A 19,141-nucleotide genomic window follows, 5' to 3' on the forward strand; every position below is an offset into this window, starting at 1 on the left:
GCGTGTCTTAAGGAATAAACCCTCTACTCGCAACACTATGATATGTTATCCAAGAAAGAAGTCTATTGGCATCAATGTTCTAGATCAAGGTGGCTAGCTTGTGGAGACTGAAACAACCGCTATTTCCATGCCTAAGCTATGGCTAGAAAATGCAGGAACTCCATTAGCTTTCTATAGATCAACGGCCAAAGGACGTTTGACATAAAGGAGATCAAAGACACCTCCCTAACCCATTTCAAGACTATTTACTCTACTACTCATCCTCCATCAATTTTTTAGCCCCAAACCACCCCCTCCCCCCTCCCAAGTCCCCTCCATACTATAAGCTACAACTAAACCCATATGTTAGCCTTTTATGAGTTAAAACTCACATGCCAAACACATAAATATTATGTTATTTTCAAATAGACAAAATTATCCCCATAAATGTCAAAAAAATATGTTTTAGATAATTTTGTTCTCAAAGGCCTTCTACTATTCTTTCCCAACCCATCTCTCTACATCTTCTAGCACAAGTAGCAGTAATATCAAATACCCAACATGTCTGGCATCCTATGTCTTCTCCAATACGTGAGTTATACCTTGGCATCCTTTAAAGTTGAGAGGGAAGTTCTATATGGGGAGATGGGAGTAGTGGATTAAAGAGGAAGAAGAAAGGAATAAGAAGGGAAGAAGGGAAGAATTAAGATGGGATGAAAAGGGAAGAATTAATCAGTTTTCTTAATCGGTAACAAGGGTAGATAGGTAATTTTATGTTATTAGCTAATAAACTATAATAATTTTCTCTAACAATAGAAGGATAGAAAGATAATTTTAGGACATCTGTTAACAACATTTAAAGGGTTATAGCTTTTTAAAAGTCTAGGTAGTATTTGTACCCTTTTATAGTATACAATAGTAAAGTAATACCGAATCAAAGTATAAGGAGGTAAAGTATAATTAAACCTTTTTTTTCAAATAACCACTTCAATAAGCTCAGCTAGACCTTTAGCCCTCTAGATCTGCATGGGAGGCTCTACGAATGCCCAACCATGGAGGAGATAATCTTGGTGCTCAAGGAGTTTGCATACATCGAGCTCCTAGTCTGGACAGTCTCAATTCCAAGTTCCTCAACTTATGTGGCTTGAGCTCAAGGTGAGTGTTCACAAGATGGTGAAACACTTCTTCAGACATGGTGTAACAACCCAACCTTAAAATTTTTTAAAAAAAAACTAATTCTATTGTGGCCGGCCTCGTGCCATGCAGTGGCAAGAGGGGAGCGTGCCACGCGCCCCAGGCACCGGCCCAACCAACCTAGCTGAGCCAACTGGTGCGGTGGGCCCCGCTGCCACCATCGCAGCCTCCCTTCCCACCGCCTTTCTCCCTTTTATTTCTCTCTCCCTCTCTTTATCTCTTTTGGTCTCTCTCACTTTTCTCTCTTTCTCTCTCTCTCTCTCTCAAACACTCTTTCTCTCTCTCTCTCTATCTACTACTGCCGCCACTCAGCCAGCCTACCGCTGCCGTCGCCACCTCCACTAATGCTGGTGAGCCTCTTTCCTCCCCTCTCTCTCTCTATCTATCTCTCTCGGGTTCGTCGAAACAAAGCCGCCGGAGAGAGGCCGGCCGCTGGCTAGCCAGCAGCGGCCAAGCCCCTCCCCACTAGCCCGGTCCCCTCCCTTCCTTTCTTCCTCTCCTCTTCTTCGTCTTCCTTCTTTCTCCTTTCTTTTTCTTCTTTTTCTTTCTTCCTTCTTCTTCCATTCTCCTTCTCTCTTAGCTCCTTCTTCTGCTTCTATGACAGTGCTGGGCTCGACCTAGCACTGTAGCAAGCAGTGATGGGCCGAGCCTAGCATTGGTGACATTATTTTATTATCTACTTTATTTTATGTTTGTTTATGATACGATTCAGACTTCATCGATGTCATCTCGAGCATGGATACACTTTAGGAGTGTCTTTATTTCTTATTTTAATGTTTAGTTTTCAAGAAAATAAGTTTTCTGTAAGTCGCATTCGAACGTGGGTGGAGTGCATTCGAACACGGCTGTGAACGCGGTTGTGAATGTGGTTGTGAGAGTGTGCATTGTGCGTTCGAACGCCGCATTCGAACACACTGTGAACGTCTGCATGGTGTTCGCAAATCTAGAGAAGAGTGAGCTCAGTGCGTTCGAACGCGGTCGGCGAAATTGTATTGTTTTGGGTTAATTTTGAATTGTTTGGTTAGCCTCTAAAAGGGATGTGGATGGCAACCAGAGGGGAATTATTGAAGAATTGAGTTTTGCCTTACCTCTTTCGTCTTCTTTGCTCCCAATCTTTCAAACCCCGGCGACGCCATTTCTAACCTCCCTCGACCAGCCAATCACCCTAGACCCTTAAGGGCGGCTCTCTCCTCCTCCTTCTTCTAATCTATCGAACACTTGCCCTAACCCTTCCATCAACCATAACCTTTCCACCACCACTTTTCACCGGTGCCACCCCACAAACGCCGGTTCGCCTCCAACCACCATCACCTAGGATCTCATGCCTCCATCCACGGATCCTAGACAAACCACTCTGACGTTCATCCACATTCGATTCGCCTGAAACTTGATTTGTTGGAAAGCTCTTTTCTAGGGCTACAACATATCCAAATTTCACATAGATCTAACGGTGGTATTTTTTGGGATCTTATTTCAAAGTTTCGTGTTAGATCTAATCCAAATCAGAGAATTGGAAGAAATCGAACCTTAGCCTAAGGAGAGATTGTATCAAGCTTGGTATTAGAGCCACCGTTCCTCGGACACGCGCTTCCTATGATGACAACCAGAGCCATGGCTGCACGGTGAGATGAAGAAGAAGAGATTCTCCTAATAGAGGAGGGGGAAACGGTTGTAGGGACTTCCACCCGCGGAACCGCCCGATCTAATCAGAATATGGAAGAACCTAGTGTTCAAGCCATGTTGGGGTTTCTTTCCGAACAAATAGGCATCAACAACCAGATGATGATGGAGATGATGTGGGAATTATGGGCGACAAGGGAAGCCATGGCGAACGGGAATGCACCATCGACCCCACGACGTGAGTCTACTTCTATGAACCCACCGCCATCGGTTCAGAATTTGTAGCCACAAGAGCTGCTGCTGCCACCACCCTTTGGGCAGCGACAGGCAAGGATGGTTCCACCAGGCCCAGTTGTAGGTGAACCCATCCGACGAGCGAACCACTATGGAGATCACCTTAGAGATCAAGATACGTGTGTGGGTCAATACGATCTGGAACCACGGCGAGTTAATCAAAACCAAAGGAGGGATCATCAACCCTTCATGGTGCATCATTCCTCGATTAGACAAGGACTTGGACATGATCCGAAATGAGACAACGACATCCGTGGACAAATCGTGCGTCTCGAATTCCCTAAGTTCAAACGTGGCGATCCGATCGATTGGTTGTATAGGGCAGAGCAATTCTTCGCATACTAAGGTACGGTAGAAGAATACAAGGTGACGCTTGCAAGCTTCCACCTTGAGGATGCGGTGCTTCATTGGTTTTGAGCAGCCAATGCCATTGAGGCTATCAAAATTTGTGTTGACTTTTGTGCTGATATCACACGGCGATTTGGAGCATCGGGGTATGAAGACTTTGATGCTCTCTTCTCAAAAACGATGCAAAAGATCATGGTTGGAGCATACCAAGAAGAATTTGAGAAGATAAGTAGCCAATGTTATCCACTATGAATGAATCAGCAACTTCGCAGCACCTTCATCTCCGGGCTGCGGGGAGACATACAATCCGATTGAGGGCTTTAAGGCCTAGAACCTTGAAAGAGGCCTTCAAAGATGCAGTGCTTATGGAAGACAAACATAGAGCCATGAAGTTACACCTGAAACAAAGTTGGACGAGCCAAGGGAGCCGCAATCAAGCTCAATTAACCATAGCGGCGGGAAATATTACTGGAGGATTGAGAACCGCTACTGCGATGGTGCCTCCTCAAGCACCCTTGAAGTCATCCCAAGATGTGAAGTACGCACCTAGAGGTCCGGGACGAGTACTCACGCCTGCTCAAGTGGAGGAACGAAGACCCAAAGGCCTATGCTTCCGTTGTGATGAGAAGTTTGTACCCAAGCATCGCTGCGCTAAATCGATGGGATCAGTGATGCTAATCGACTTATTGGAGGAGGCTGAGGATGAGTTTGCAGCTGAAAATGCAGGTGTGGCTGGACATCAAGGAGAATAAGCTAAAGAGCAACCCATGGAGGACATGATAGCCGAAATCTCCCTCCACGCCTATTCGAGGACAGCTGCGCCAAAGACTTTGCGGGTGAACGGTGTAGTTAAGAAAACCACAGTGAGAATCTTGATTGACCCGGTCCACCTACAACTTCATTGACAAAAGGATCCTTAGAAAGATTGGGCTCGAGTCGGAACCCATGAAAGGGTTCGATGTGACGATCGGAGATGGCACCACATTGTGAGCAGATTTTATTTGTGGAGGTATGGAATTGAAGGTGCAAGGCCAAACTTTTACATTGGATCTTTATCCGTTGGCCTTGCGAGGTGCCGACATTGTTTTGGGGACTCAATGGCTTCAAAGCTTGGGGCCCGTAGCATTTGATTTCTCAAACCTCATACGAACATTTCGGAGAAATGGTCGAAGGGTGCTGCTAGATGGAAATCAACCGCGGTAAGGGCCGACATTGCAACCACTTGTGGGCTTATCTTGTGTAGGGGATCGAGCTCTACTATTACAAATGGTTGTTACTGAACCCGAACATCCACCACCAAGGGAAATAGCCGCTGACATGCAAGAACTGCTACAGGAGTTCAAGGATCTCTTCAAGGAACCCCGAGGATTGCCGCTGACCCGTCAGCACGACCATCGCATCCAGATCATTCCAGGGGCTGAACCAGCAAATGTCCGGCCCTATCGGTACCTGCATGTCCAGAAGGAAGAGATCAGTAAATTGGTGGTGGAAATGCTCGAGCAAGGGATTATTCAACCGAGTAGAAGTGCCTATTCGTCGTCGGTGCTGCTAGTTCGAAAGAAAGACGGGAGTTGGCGGTTTTGCATCGACTACCGAGCCTTGAATGCAATTACCGTCAAGGACCGGTATCCAATACCGGTGATCGAGGAGTTGCTAGATGAACTCACAGGGTCGGCCTACTTTAGCAAACTTGACTTAAGAGTGGGGTACCATCAAATCTGCGTCGATGCGGAAGATGTGCACAAAACGACGTTCCGAACTCACGATGGCCACTATGAGTTTCAAGTCATGCTGTTTGGGCTCACAAATGCACTGGCCACCTTCCAAGGGCTAATGAATGACCTTTTCTGCCCGCTCTTGCGTCGTTACGTGTTCGTCTTCTTTGATGATATTCTAGTGTATAGTAGGAATTGGAGCGAGCACTTGCGGCATGTGCGGGAGGTATCAAAAATCTTGCAACAAAACCAGTTAAAAGTCAAGATGAGCAAGTGTCTTTGGGGAGAGTCACGAGTGGAGTACATGGGGCATATAATCTCAGCAAGAGGAGTGGAAGCCGATCCAAGCAAGATCAAGAATATGGTGGACTGGCCGATTCCTACTAACCAACGGGAATTGAGGGGATTCCTTGGGTTGATGAGGTACTACCGGCGATTCGTTGCCAACTACGACAAAATTGCTGCCCCGCTGACCTCCTTATTCAGAAAAGGTGGGTTTCAATGGATGGGTAAGGCAACGGAGGCCTTCGAAGCCTTGAAGACGGCTATGTCTACCGCTCCGGTTCTAGCACTACCGAATTTTAGCAAGCCCTTTGTAGTGGAATGTGATGCTTCGAGTGAGGGCATTGGAGCAGTTTTGATGCAAGAGAGCAGAGCCATGGCATATATGAGCAAAGCATTGTCAAATCAGTCGCAACAGCTATCCATCTACGAGCGTGAAATGCTAGCGATTCTACACGCCGTCACCAAATGGCGACCCTACTTGATTGGCCAATGGTTTACTATCCGCACGGACTAGCGTAGCTTACCCTACTTCATGGAGCAACGTGTGCATACCCCAGCCCAACAACGGTGGGTCACGAAACTCCTTGGGTATGACTACAAATTAGTCTACAAAAAGGGGATCGAAAATCGAGCGGTCAATGCCCTTTCGCGCCAACCGGACACAAGTGAGCTTGGCTCTTTTTCAACACCAACATTTTTTCTATTTTCAGATATGTGGGGAACCAATGCAAAAGATCATACCATAGAGGAGCTTGAGTCAAAGTTCAAAGATCGCTTCCCAAATTTCAAACCTTGAGGACAAGGTTGTGGAAGTGTGGTGGATTGATACAATTTGGACTTCACCGATGTCGTCTCGAGCATGGATATACTTTAGGACTATCTTTGTTTCTTGTTTTAATGTTTAATTCCCAAGAAGATAAGTTTTCTGTAAGTCGCGTTCGAACGCGGGTGGAGTGCGTTCAAACACGGTTGTGAACGTGGTTGTGAGAGTGTGCATTGTGCGTTCAAACGCCACGTTCGAACGCATTGTGAACGCCTACATCACGTTCGCAAATCCAGAGAAATGGGAAACAGGCACGTTCGATCACGTGTTCGAACGTCTGCATCGCGTTCACAAATCTAGAGAAGAGCGAGTCGGTGCGTTTGAACATGGTCGGGCACGTTCTAACGCAATCGGCAAAATTGTATTATTTAGGGTTAATTTTGAGTTGTTTGGTTAGCCTCTAAAAAGGATGTGGATAGCAACCAGAGGGGAATTATTGAAGAATTGAGTTTTGCCTTGCCTTCTTTGTCTTCTTCGCTCTCGTTTTCTCAATCCCCGGCGACACCGCTTCTAACCTCTCTCGACCGGCCAATCACCCTAGACCCTTAGGGGCGACCCTCTCCTCCCCCTTCTTCTAGTCTATCTAACACTTGCCCTAACCCTTCCACCACCACCTTTCACGTGTGCCACCCCACAAACGTCGGTCCGCCTCCAACCTCCATCACCTAGGACTCGTGCCTCCATCCATAGATCCTAAATAGACAACCCTGACGTTCATCCACTAATTGAACGATATCTCGAGATCCCTACATCCGATTCGCCTGAAACTTGTTGGAAAGCTCTTTTCTGGGGCTACAACATATCCAAATTTCACGTCGATCCGACGGCGGCATCTTTCGGGATCTTATTTCAAAATTTCGTGCCAAATCCAGTCTAAATCAGATAATTGGAAGAGATCAAACCTTAGCCTAATGAGAGATCGTATCAGTTTATTTATTTAATTAGGTATTATTTTCTTAATTAATGTAGATAAATTATTTAGACATTAATTATGTTCATAATATATATATATATTCTTCAACATGATGATTATTAATTTTAATTAGTATAATTAATGATTAATGAGGTTATAGCTATTACTTGTATTTATTTACTTATTATTTGGCGTAATTAAGTAAATACTATATATAATTTCTGATTAATCAAAATAGACTAAGAATTATAAATTTATTATAAAATAAATCTTATCTGTACTTATATCTTATTAATAATTATTTAGCTTTTACTTTATAATCATATATTTAGAATATTATAAATAAAAAGAAACAAAATTTTCTCCTTATGTTATAATTAACATTTTATGATAATAATATAATTATAGTATTTGAATCGTATCTATAATGTAATCAAAAATAAAAGAGAAGTGATTCTAAACCTAATAAACAGTTATATTTTATTTGAATTAATTCTAATTAGATAAACGACTAACTTTATGGTACTTAAATATTTTCAGACCCCGAACCCCTTATGTGAGGCCCTATGGACCATCACGATGAGTTGATGTTTAATTGACAGACGTGAGAGATGCATGGTTTATGCTTTCTGATCAGACTTTGAGTAGTCTTATCTTCTAGATGCCTTTCTCAAATTAGGATATATTATATATTGTGTACATGCATATTTTGGCTTCCAGCATGATTATATGACTTTATCTAGAGATGATTTCAATCAAACATATTTAATCATACATTTGATTAGGCTGATATGGGATATGAATACATTGGTGATATATAAAGATGATTGGAGATGATTATACTATTATGATTTTATACCGAGATGATCTCTAGCATGAGTGTGCATGTGATAGACTAGCAGGAGTATGCATGTGTTAAATATATGGTTGGAGTCTGCATTACATCATTTTTCTCTTAGCTTCTCTACCACCTAAATTCTTGAGTTGTATGATCTATTGCAGTACTGGATATATACATATGATCTATCATGTATAGAAAATCATGAAAATACTTATGTATGTGATGTGATTTGATGACTGGAACGGTATCTGGTCCGGACTAGTACTGGACATACTCTTAGCATATGGCAAAGTATGGTGATGGCTGATGGTTGTACTCTTAGCGTATAACAGAGTACAACTATCATTGATATAACCCTTAGCGTATGGCAGGGTATGATTACTTTCTTCGGAGATACCCTTAGCGTATGGCAGGGTATGATTACTTTATTCTGAGATACCCTTAGCGTATGACAGGGTATGATTTATCTCCAGAGATACTCTTAGCTTATGACAGGATATGCTCTAAGCTTGTGGCATGATGAGTATCGAGTTTGGGACCAGGTACCGTAGTCCAGCATGATGGATGATATTCAGAGTTGGATAGATGATTGTGATAGTGAGAGATATGTAGATCATATCTAACTCTGACATATATGATTATCTAGTGGTTGGCATGCATCATGCATCATCATTGATGTGACTAGTATCATTGGATCATGATTGTTATACGTCATATGTTGTTACATTCGGTAATGTTATATTGTAATTTCATCATAAGATATATTTTTGGTTAAGGATATAATATGCTCATTCATAAGAATTGATTTCATTTATATATATGTCATTGAGGATACATATATACATGCTTATGCATGACATCATGTTGCTTTTTGATTCATATTATCCAGTACATGATTTACTCTCTGTTCGGTATTATTGATTCGGAGTAAGATCTATTCACTGAGCCTTTTACTCATAACTCTCTTTATTTCTTTTCTAACCCCCTTAAATATGTGGTACGTGATAGCGACTTGAGATATCTTAAAAAGATATTTTAGAGCGATGATGAGGTGAGGTATAGATGCGAGATGATATAGATGATAGTTTATATAAAAATTGAGTTGTACTAGTATTTGATATTTATACTCTTTTGTATTAGACGATGATTTATATAATACAGGTCGAATCATAGTGTACTCTTGTATTAGTTATTTTAGTTGTATCTTGATGGTTTGTTGTGGCCTATGTGGGTCCTGACAGATTATGTAGTGGTCTAGTGTATATTATTGTGGACTTGGATATTCATATATTAATAGGATTATTTGGTTAATAGTATGATTTATTTAGTGATGGATTATGTGATCATGGATAGGTTAGTAGGTTTTATTTGATGATGTCATGATTATATGTGCACAGGAGAGTATCTATGCGTAACGGGACCCCCCCCCCACGCGACTTGTCGCGTGCACCGCGCATGCCTTGTGGGCGCATGGATGTGCACGTGCCTATGCCGAGCGAGGGCGTTACACATGGTCACTTGGAGTCGGCCATCAACCACATCAATATCATGCTTATTCTGAAAAGGCTAACACCTCTAGTGTAAGAGATTATCACCCTATTAGCCTCTACAACACCATGCTTAAGCTAATCACTAAGCTTCTCGGTAATCGGAAGAAACCAATTTTGGATGAACGCATAAACAAGATGCGAAGTGCCTTCATCCTTGGCATACTAGTTATTCATAACCAAATCATTGCGCAAGAGGTTGTGAGCTTTATCAAGAATTCAAAGAGCTCTACTCGCTCCTTCCTCCTCAAGGTGGACCTTGATACGAACCGGGTTAGATTGGATCACATCAAAGAGAGATTAGGCTCAATGGATTGAGTCTAATTATTTTATTTGGTTATTTGGTTTAGTTAAAATTTTAGTATGTTAGGATTTTATTTAATTAGATAAATTTAGCTCTACGTAATTTCAAAAAAATATTCATAAAATATTTTACACATATCCAAATAATATCAAACTAGTTGGATAAGGTCGCCAACCTCTAGATCTACAACTTTGATATTCATGACTTCTCCAGATTTGGAATCTATCTATGACAAAACGAAAGCTTAATCCGAGAGTTAATCGGAGAAGATAAGGAAGACTAGTTTAGTTGGTTTGTTAGGGTTTTAACTTAGTTGTTAATTTGTTAGGATTTGTTAGAGTTGTTTAATTTAGTTGATGAGTTCCTAGGGTGGGCCTCTATATATATGTGTTGGAGTATGATTATGATGAATAATACTATTGGATTATTAATTTCTTGCCTCCTATCTTCTCTCTAGACTCTCTCATTCCTCCCTCTTCACCATCCTTCCACCTCTATCGTTGACAAGGTTTCTCTTAACTTTTAATCTCTCTTGTCTGTCAAGTCACCCCTCTTCTTTGGGATCTCGACCACTTTGTTCCCTTCGTCTACATCCCTTAACCACATCTACAATCCACATTCATCTCCATACCCATCCATAATCCTAACATCCACTCCACCCATCACCACCACCATCACCCATGTTATTTTATGTTTTCATCCCAGTTGTACTTCGAATCTGCAAAGGGTGTAAATATGAAAGTTGTAGATCAGGAATTACGAATCTAACCCAATTGGTTTTATAATTTTCTAACTACCAGAGAATATTTGATGAATATTTTTCTACGGTTACGCAGACTGATTCCTATAATATATCCAGATCTTGAAGGAATCATTGTATAGCCTATCTTTGGTACTGAGAACCTAGTAGACCTCTCCAAAGCCTTTGACAGAATGGAGTGGAGATTAATCTATGATGGTCTCAAACTAATTGGATTCCTAAGCAACTTCATCTAGCTAATCCACATCTACACCTCTTCCATGAGTATCATTGTTGAGATCAATGGTCATGTTGATGGATCCTTTACACCGATGCGAAGGCTGCGCCAAGGATGTCCTCTTTCCTCCTACTTGTTCATAGTGGGCTTGAACATTCTTTCATTACAATTGGAGCAAGAGATGAGAATCCAAAAGGTAAGGGGAATTAGAGTTGCCCAAGGTGTTCTACCACTTTCTCATCTCATGTTCGCAGATGACCTCCTCCTCTTCGAGAGGGCTTCAGCCAAAAAAGCATGGAGATTTAAGATGGTTATTGATAGCTACTGCAACTACTCAGGGCAGCAAATTAACTTCGAAAAATTGGCAGCCCACTTTAGTAGGGGAACAAACCAATAGAACCATAACTTGGTCTTGGATATTCTTGGGGTGAAGCTGCTTGCTAGGATCACTACCTCGGAAGTCCAATGCTCATGCTTAAGACTAAGAAAGAAGCTTGCAAGTTTGTCTCACATGCAAGGAGAATAACTCTAATCAAATCAGTTCTTGCCTCTAGTCTAGTTTACTTTATGTCAGCTCATCTCTTTCCAATTAGCTTACTAAATGGCCTTAATGTATTGCTAAGGGGCTTTTGGTGGGGAATGAATGAAAACAGGCATCACTATTTGAGAAGTTGGGACAAGATATGTAAGGACATATCGTGAGGGGGGCTAGGCATTAGGAAGCTTTCTTTAGTTAATAGAGCCCTTATTGCAAAGCTGGTCTGGTGTTTGGTGAAGGATCCTTCATGTTTTTGGGCTGCTGTCCTAAAAGCTAAATACTTCCCTAGAAACTCATTCTAGACTAGCAAGGCAAAAGATGGAGGATCGTGGACCTAGTCCTTTATCCTTCGAGTAAGGGAGGAGGTTAAGAGCAACCTCAAATTGCTGATACGAGATGGCAAAGCCATCTGTATTGCTCATGACCCTTGGGTGCCTTCTCAAAGCATAACCAAAGTGAACCATCCAATGAAAAAGGTTAGTTGGAATGAACCCTCCTCTCCATCCTCTCTTTGGAGACTGTGGATGCCATCAAGCAAAGTGGTATCACTACCTTGGCTCACAATGAGAAAGATAAGGTTATCTAAATGTCACTACTAACGGAAAATTATCGACAAAGATAGCCTAAACTATATTATCTAGAGGGGGATAGAACAGTTCCACCTCAGATCAAAGGAAAGTTGGCCTTCGGAAAGATATTTGGACCTTCAATACTGCTATTCCTAGCGTTGGAATCTTTGTCTGGCATTGCTTGGTGAATGCCATCCTGGTGTGGGGCTGGCATTAAGAGAAGGATCCCTACAACTGATGATCTTTGCTTGATCTGCCATCATGAATTGGAAACAATAGATCATCTCCTTCTAAAATGCAAGATGACAAGGGCTATTTGATTTGCCAGCAGTCTAGGACTCATAATGGTTAACAAAGATGCATAGCTAGAAGACTAGCTCAGGAGCTTAAAGTATAATTTAACGAAAGAGCTCATAGGTCAAGTTTTTAACACTATGTGGACTCTTTGGAAGACTAGGAACAACATGGTTTTTAGGCAAGTGAAAGCCACCACATGAACTATTGTCCTTGAGGCTAGGCGCCTGCTTCCCATTTTGAGTGGCAATAGGGCCTTGGCTGGCAAAGAGCTAAAGGAAATAGATTTGGATTTATCGAAGGAAGGTGACCTTGTCTTTTGGACAGATACGATGTGGAGAGAGGGAGATCTTGGAGGCATTGGTGTAATTATATTTTAATAGCCTAGGAAATTTTGTCGTGCTATATCCTCCCTTCTACATGGGTGCAATAGTTCATTTCATGGAGCTCCCTTGGGTACTTCCACTAAGGTTGTAGTTAAGACCACAGCCATATGCCCCTCATCTAAATCCTCCTCTAGTCCCAAAGAAGACTCCCAATCCAATTGTGATTAGACCTTAGGGCTTATGGCCTCTGATTTTATGCTTGTTGATGGGCTTGAAGACCCTATTACCCATCCTGTCACTTCTGTCACTCCCATCATTGTCAACACCGAGTTTAACGCCTCCACTAGCCTTAACCTCCCTGTGCCCACATTGTCTAAGATTCAACCCATTTGCCTCTCTATTGGGCCCTCTCCTATCTCATCTCGACAATGAGCACTACCCGCACTAGCCTACCGACAAGCTCCCTTCCCATCCCGGTTGATCACAAACCCTCCTCCATCGATGACCTGGCTATTGCTGACGAAGTTCACTTGGTCAGATTTCGAGTCCTGCCCTATCTATATGTTCTTCCTTCTCGACCCTCGGATCCTAATAGGGGCTCGGAACATGATGAGATGGTGGCCTTGGCTACTCAAGCCCTCACCCTCGCCCAGGAGCAAGCTGCCACTGAAGCCATCGAGATCCCATATGAGCTTGTGGACCCTGATCTCAAAACTTACGTGGCCCATGTCTCTTTTCAGCAACACAAGCTTCAAACTTCATCAACAATGATCAAGGCTGCCTTGATGCTAAAACCTAGATGCTACAGAATCAAAAAGAAGCTCGGGGACAACCCAACGACTTCTAAGAGTGCCATAGATGATGAAAGCTCATCAGTGGAGCCAGACGAGACTACCCCCATAATATCCTAATGCGGATTCTCTCATGGAATTTCAGAGGGCTTTCCAAAAGGGAAGGCCAAGTCCAACTTTTTAAGCTAATAAATCAATACCTGCCTGATTTATTTGTTATTTTAGAAACTCATACTAAGCATAATGCTACTTTGGCCTTCCTGTATAGGGTCAGCCCAGAATGGTAGGGAGCCTTTTTCCCGAGCACGAGCTCAGCAGAGGGATTCTTCTTTGCTGGCACTCAGTTGATATTAAAGTCTCCATTGTAAATTCATCTAGCCAATTTATCCACGGAATCATCTCTGGCAAAGGTACCCACTCCTATCTCCTCTCCATCATTTATACTAGTACCAATACTCATACTAAAAACTGGCTCTGGCATGAGCTTAGTTACTTGTCCATACACCTCTCCCGCATTCTCTTGGGGGATTTTAATTGCATTCTCAACCCTGAGGACAAGCTTAGCGGTAGACCGTTCTATCTTTCTTACTATGTTTATGCTTTTAGATGCTCTGACTTAATTGACATGGGCTTTTTGGGCTCTCCCTACACTTGGTGTAACAACAAACACATGTCAGGCAGGGTCTTAGTTAGGCTAGATAGGGTGTTTGTCAATACTGCCTTAATCGATTTCTTTTCTCGTGTGATGGTTGAGCATCTTATTAAGATTGCTTCGGAATATGTCCCTATTCCATTAGCTTTAGAGCATTTCAATAAGATTGGGAAATCTCTTTTCAGATTTGAGTGATTTTGGTTTGAGTATCCTGAGGTCCGCTCAATTATGGCTCATCAATGAGCTAGACCAGGCTCTCAGTCTAGTACTACGACCAATCGGCTCACCTCAAGGTTAGATTGGGTTTGTAAGTCTGTCTTAAGGTGGAACAAAACCTCCTTGGGTCGTCTTGAGTTGTTTTGGATAAGGTTAAGTATGATATCTCTGTTATGGATGGTCGTGAAGCTCTTGGTCCTCTCTCTCTCTGATAGTTCTGTTCTCACTATCCTTAATAGAAAGTGTACTGTGGTGCTCAGACAGATTAGTTTAAAATGGTGTACCAAATCCAAGGTTAACTAGATCACTAATGGGGATGATAACACCCATTTCTTCCACCTCTCTACGAAAATCAAGCATCATAGAAATTACATTGCCCAAATAAGAGCAAATAGCATTTATTGCTAGTAGACACATCTATGATAATATCACTGTGGCTCATGAAATTGCTAATTATATTAATATCACTGTGATTTTATTATGATTAAGATTGATTTGGAAAAAGCTTATGATCGCCTCAACTAGGAGGTCATCACTTCAACGATGATTCATATGGGTTTTCATACTAAATTTGTGGATTGGATCTATGTCTGTGTTTCTTCTCCGAGTTTCTCTACTTTAATTAATGGCTTTCCATCCAAATGGTTTAAAGGTGATAGAGGAATCTGACAAGGTGACCCCTTATTGCCCTATCTTTTTATTATTACTGTTGAGATTATTTTCCCGCTTTATGTGCTGTGTAGTTAATTTTGGTGCCATAATTCCTTTGTCTATTGGAAACAATGTGTAAATCTCTCATTTAATGTATGCTGATAACTTGTTAGTTGTAATAAAGGCTAATTCTAAGTCTTGTGTTGCGCTTAACATTATTCTTTTAAAATTGTGAGATTATCACCAACCTCAAGATTAACAGCTCTAAATCTGAGGTTTATTTCCAGAATAGGGTCACTAGACCTAAAAGAACTAGTATCTCTTGCGCCATCAATATGAGGAAGGGGGTCTTCCCTTTTAAAAACCTAGGGTCGAAGTCCCTGAATCGTCTCTTGATTAGAGATCATGAGGACTTCCTATCCAAAATTAACAATAAGTTAGCCAGCTGGAAAAGGTCAACCTGACCCAAGCAAGCAGAATTACTCTCATTAATTCTATCCTAAACTCCATGCCTGTACATTTGATGTCTTCTACTTGGACGCCCCCTTGCGGTTGCCGATCAGATTACCAAGCTCTCTCACAAGTTTCTTTGGGATACCCATAACTTTGCTCATGGTTTACATTTGGTCGGTTGGGAATCAATTACAAGTGGGTGGGGCGGGGGAGGGGGGGTGTGTGTGCTTGCTATTAGGGACTCTTGCCTAGCCAAAAATGTTCAACGTATCCTCAACTCCAACCCTATCTTTTGGGCTCAGATCATGACAGCTAGATATCTAGATATGGGAGCCCCCACCCTTGGTTCTATAAGAAGCCTACTAAGTGCTCTTGGAACTAGAGACTCATTATGTCGGCTATGAAACAGCTCAAAGGTGGGTTGATTATAAATGATTAGCAATGGCAAATCGACTAACGTCTGGATGGATCCTTGGTTGGGCGCCACTCCCTTGGATAAATGGCCCACCTTCCTTAATATTCATCTTTGGTCGTCCATTACCAAAGTCTCTCCGCTTATGAGTAACAACTCTTGGAACTTTCAACTCATCTCTACTCTTTTTAGGGTGCACCATATTGAGGTGATCAATAACATCAACATCCCTATTTATGACCACTCAGATTATTAGATCTAGAATCTTCACCCCTCTGGGCACGCAACTTATAAAACTGCTTACCTTTTGATGCGCTCTCCTAGTGATCCCATGCTGCATTGGGACGGGTGGGCCAAAATTTGGGCTCTCATCGTTCTGCCAAAGATTAAAACTTTTCTTTGGAAGTTGGCCTAAGGTAGGCTGCTGACTTGTGCTTTCCTTTCTACCCTTAGCCTCACCTCGAACATCGTTTGCCTAGTCTGCTCTCTGGATCAAGAGACCATCAACTATCTGTTCTTTCATTGCTATGTGGTAGTCACCCTTTGGGATTTTGTGAGATTTACCTTTGCGGGTAATCTCAGTTTTCAGAACAGATGGGCAGAAGATTTCTGACTTTATGATGGTGAGAGGATGCCTAATAAAGAAAAAACTTGGCTCCAAGGGTGCATGGTTGTTCTCCTTTGGAACATCTAGAAATACCAAAATTGTGTTCATTTTAGTAATGACTGTGAAGACATCAAGAAGGTATGGCTCTATATTCTATCCCTAACTAATGCTTATCATGACCAATTATATGTTAGACGTATGAAACCAACTCCTTCTCCTAAAGTAGTTGTGCACTGGGTACCTCCTCCCATTGGGTGGATAAATGTCGTGACGGTTCATTTGTGAACAATACGGAAGCAAGAGGGATTGATTTCATTGCCCGACGGCTTGATGGAACTGTATCTCTTGCAGGGTGCAAATGCGGATAGTACAATTCGCCAATAAGTGCAGAGGCATCGGCAATTAAGGTAGCGCTGATTGGGATTCAATAGAAGAATTACACCAACATATGGATTAAGGCCAACTCTTCCACTATTGTTGGCATTTTGCAAGATGGAAAGAAGCCACACTGGTCCTTAACATCTATTATCGACGATATAAAGTTAGTCACACTTATCGGGAAGCCAATTGAGCCGTGGACTAGCTTGCTAACCATGGTAGAAGCTTAGGCTTCGGGTGTACTTGGAATGGGAGATATCCTTTAGAGCTTAGGCATATTATGGTCTCCGATACTTCGGGAGACGTTGTAACCGATCAGTTAATCTATAAAACCTATTTTTCTTCAAAAAAAGAATATCACATAAAAATTATATAAAAAAGAGGGGTTATTTGCATTGAAATCCCATTTGGTTTTCAATTTGGCGGGCCAGGGTCATTTTGGGTTTCTCTTGCACTTGAGGCTTTTTTTTTTACTTTTCTTTTAATTTTGCCCTTTTTGTCATTTAGTGCCTCATTAAATGTTGAGGGGACACTATAAAAGAGAGAGGAATGACTTATACTCTTTTTTTTTCTTCATCTTCTTTATCTTCTACTTTATATGCTGCTCGTAATTATTCTTCTTCTTCTTCTTCTTCTTCTTCTTCTTCTACTACTACTACTCCTTTTTTTTATCTCTTACTTTTTTTTATACAAGTCTCTAATCGCTCTTTTTACTTCACCATTGAAGTTATTAAAAGATAACGAAATGTGTATTGAAAAAAATGAAAGTTGTTAAAAGATAACGAAATATAAATTCACACCACTATCTCTAATTAATCTCTTATTTTATTAATTAAAGAGTAATTATAGAGATTTGTATAGAAAATAAAAGATAATGATTAATAGAGACTTGTATAGAAACCATATAGAAAAAGCAACGAAATTTGTTATTACATTTATGAAAATTGTTAATATATATTTTTTTTCTTCTTATTTTCTGTTGTTGCTCTTTCTTCTCAATCTACTTCATCACTAAAGTTGTTAAAACACAACGAAATTTGTATATAAAAAATAAAAGTTGTTAAAAGGTAATGAAATATAAATTCTCATCGTTATCTCTAATTAATTTCTTACTTTATTAATTAAAGAGCAATTATAGAAACTTGCATAGAAAAAAAAATGATTAATAGAGACTTATATAGAAAAAATAACGAAAGTTGTTATTATATTTGCGAAAATTATTATTATATTTACAAAAGTTGTTAATATATTTTTTTTTCTTCTTATTTTCTGTTGTTGCTCATTCTTCTTAATCTACATTACAATTCAAGTTATTAACAAATAACAAAATGTGTATATAAGAAAAAAAAATGAAAGTTGTTAAAAGACAATGAAATGTAAATTTTCACCGCTCTCTGAGTAATCTCTTACTTTATTAATTAAAGAGTAATTATAGAGACTTGTATAGAAAAAAATAATTAATGCATAAAAAGAAAAAGAAAAAAAAGAAAAAAGAAGAAGAAGAAAGCAGAAGAAAAAGAAGACTAGTATAGAAAGCGTATGGAAAAAATAATAAAAGTTGTTATTATATTTACGAAAGTTGTTATTACATTTACAAAAGTTATTAATACTTCTTCTTATTTTCTGTTATTATTTTTTACTTTTAATCTATTTCATCACTGAAGTTGTTAAAAGACAACGAAATGCATATAGGAAAAAAAATAGAAGTTGTAAAACGATAATGAAATATAAATTCTTACCACTATCTCTAATTAATCTCTTAACGAAAGTTGTTATTATATTTATGAAAATTATTAATAGTAGTAATACAAGTCTTGCATAGAAAAAACAACGAAAGTTGTTAATATATAGTTTTTTTATTCTATTATTCTTTTTTGCTATTGCTTCTTCTTTCTTCTTCATTCTTCTTCTTCTTCTTTCTTCTTCTTCTTCTGTCTTAATTATTCTTTTTTTTTCTATATAAGTCTCTCTAATCACTCTTTAATTAATAAAGTAAGATATTAATCAGAGATGATGGTGAAAATTTATATTCGTTGTCTTTTAACAATTTCTAAATTTTTTTTCTTGTATATACATTTTGTCATCTTTTAACAACTTTAGTGGTGAAATAGATTAAGAAGAAAAAGCAACAATAAAAAATAAAAAGAAGAAGAAACATATTAACAACTTTTATAATATTAACTTTTACAAATATAATAACAACTTTCGTTTTTTTTTTCTATACAAGTCTCTGTTAATCATTCTTTTTTTTTTATATATAAGTCTCTACAATCGCTATTTAATTAATAAAGTAAGAGATTAATAAGAGATAGTGGTGAAAATTTATATTTAATTATCCTTTAACAACTTTTTTTTTCTATATATATTTCGTTATGTTTTAACAATTTTAGTGGTAAAGTAGATTAAGAAGAAGG

This window comes from Typha angustifolia, chromosome 15 (genome assembly GCF_048772165.1).
Source record: "Typha angustifolia cultivar Huaian chromosome 15, ASM4877216v1, whole genome shotgun sequence".
In the NCBI taxonomy this organism is placed as follows: domain Eukaryota; kingdom Viridiplantae; phylum Streptophyta; class Magnoliopsida; order Poales; family Typhaceae; genus Typha; species Typha angustifolia.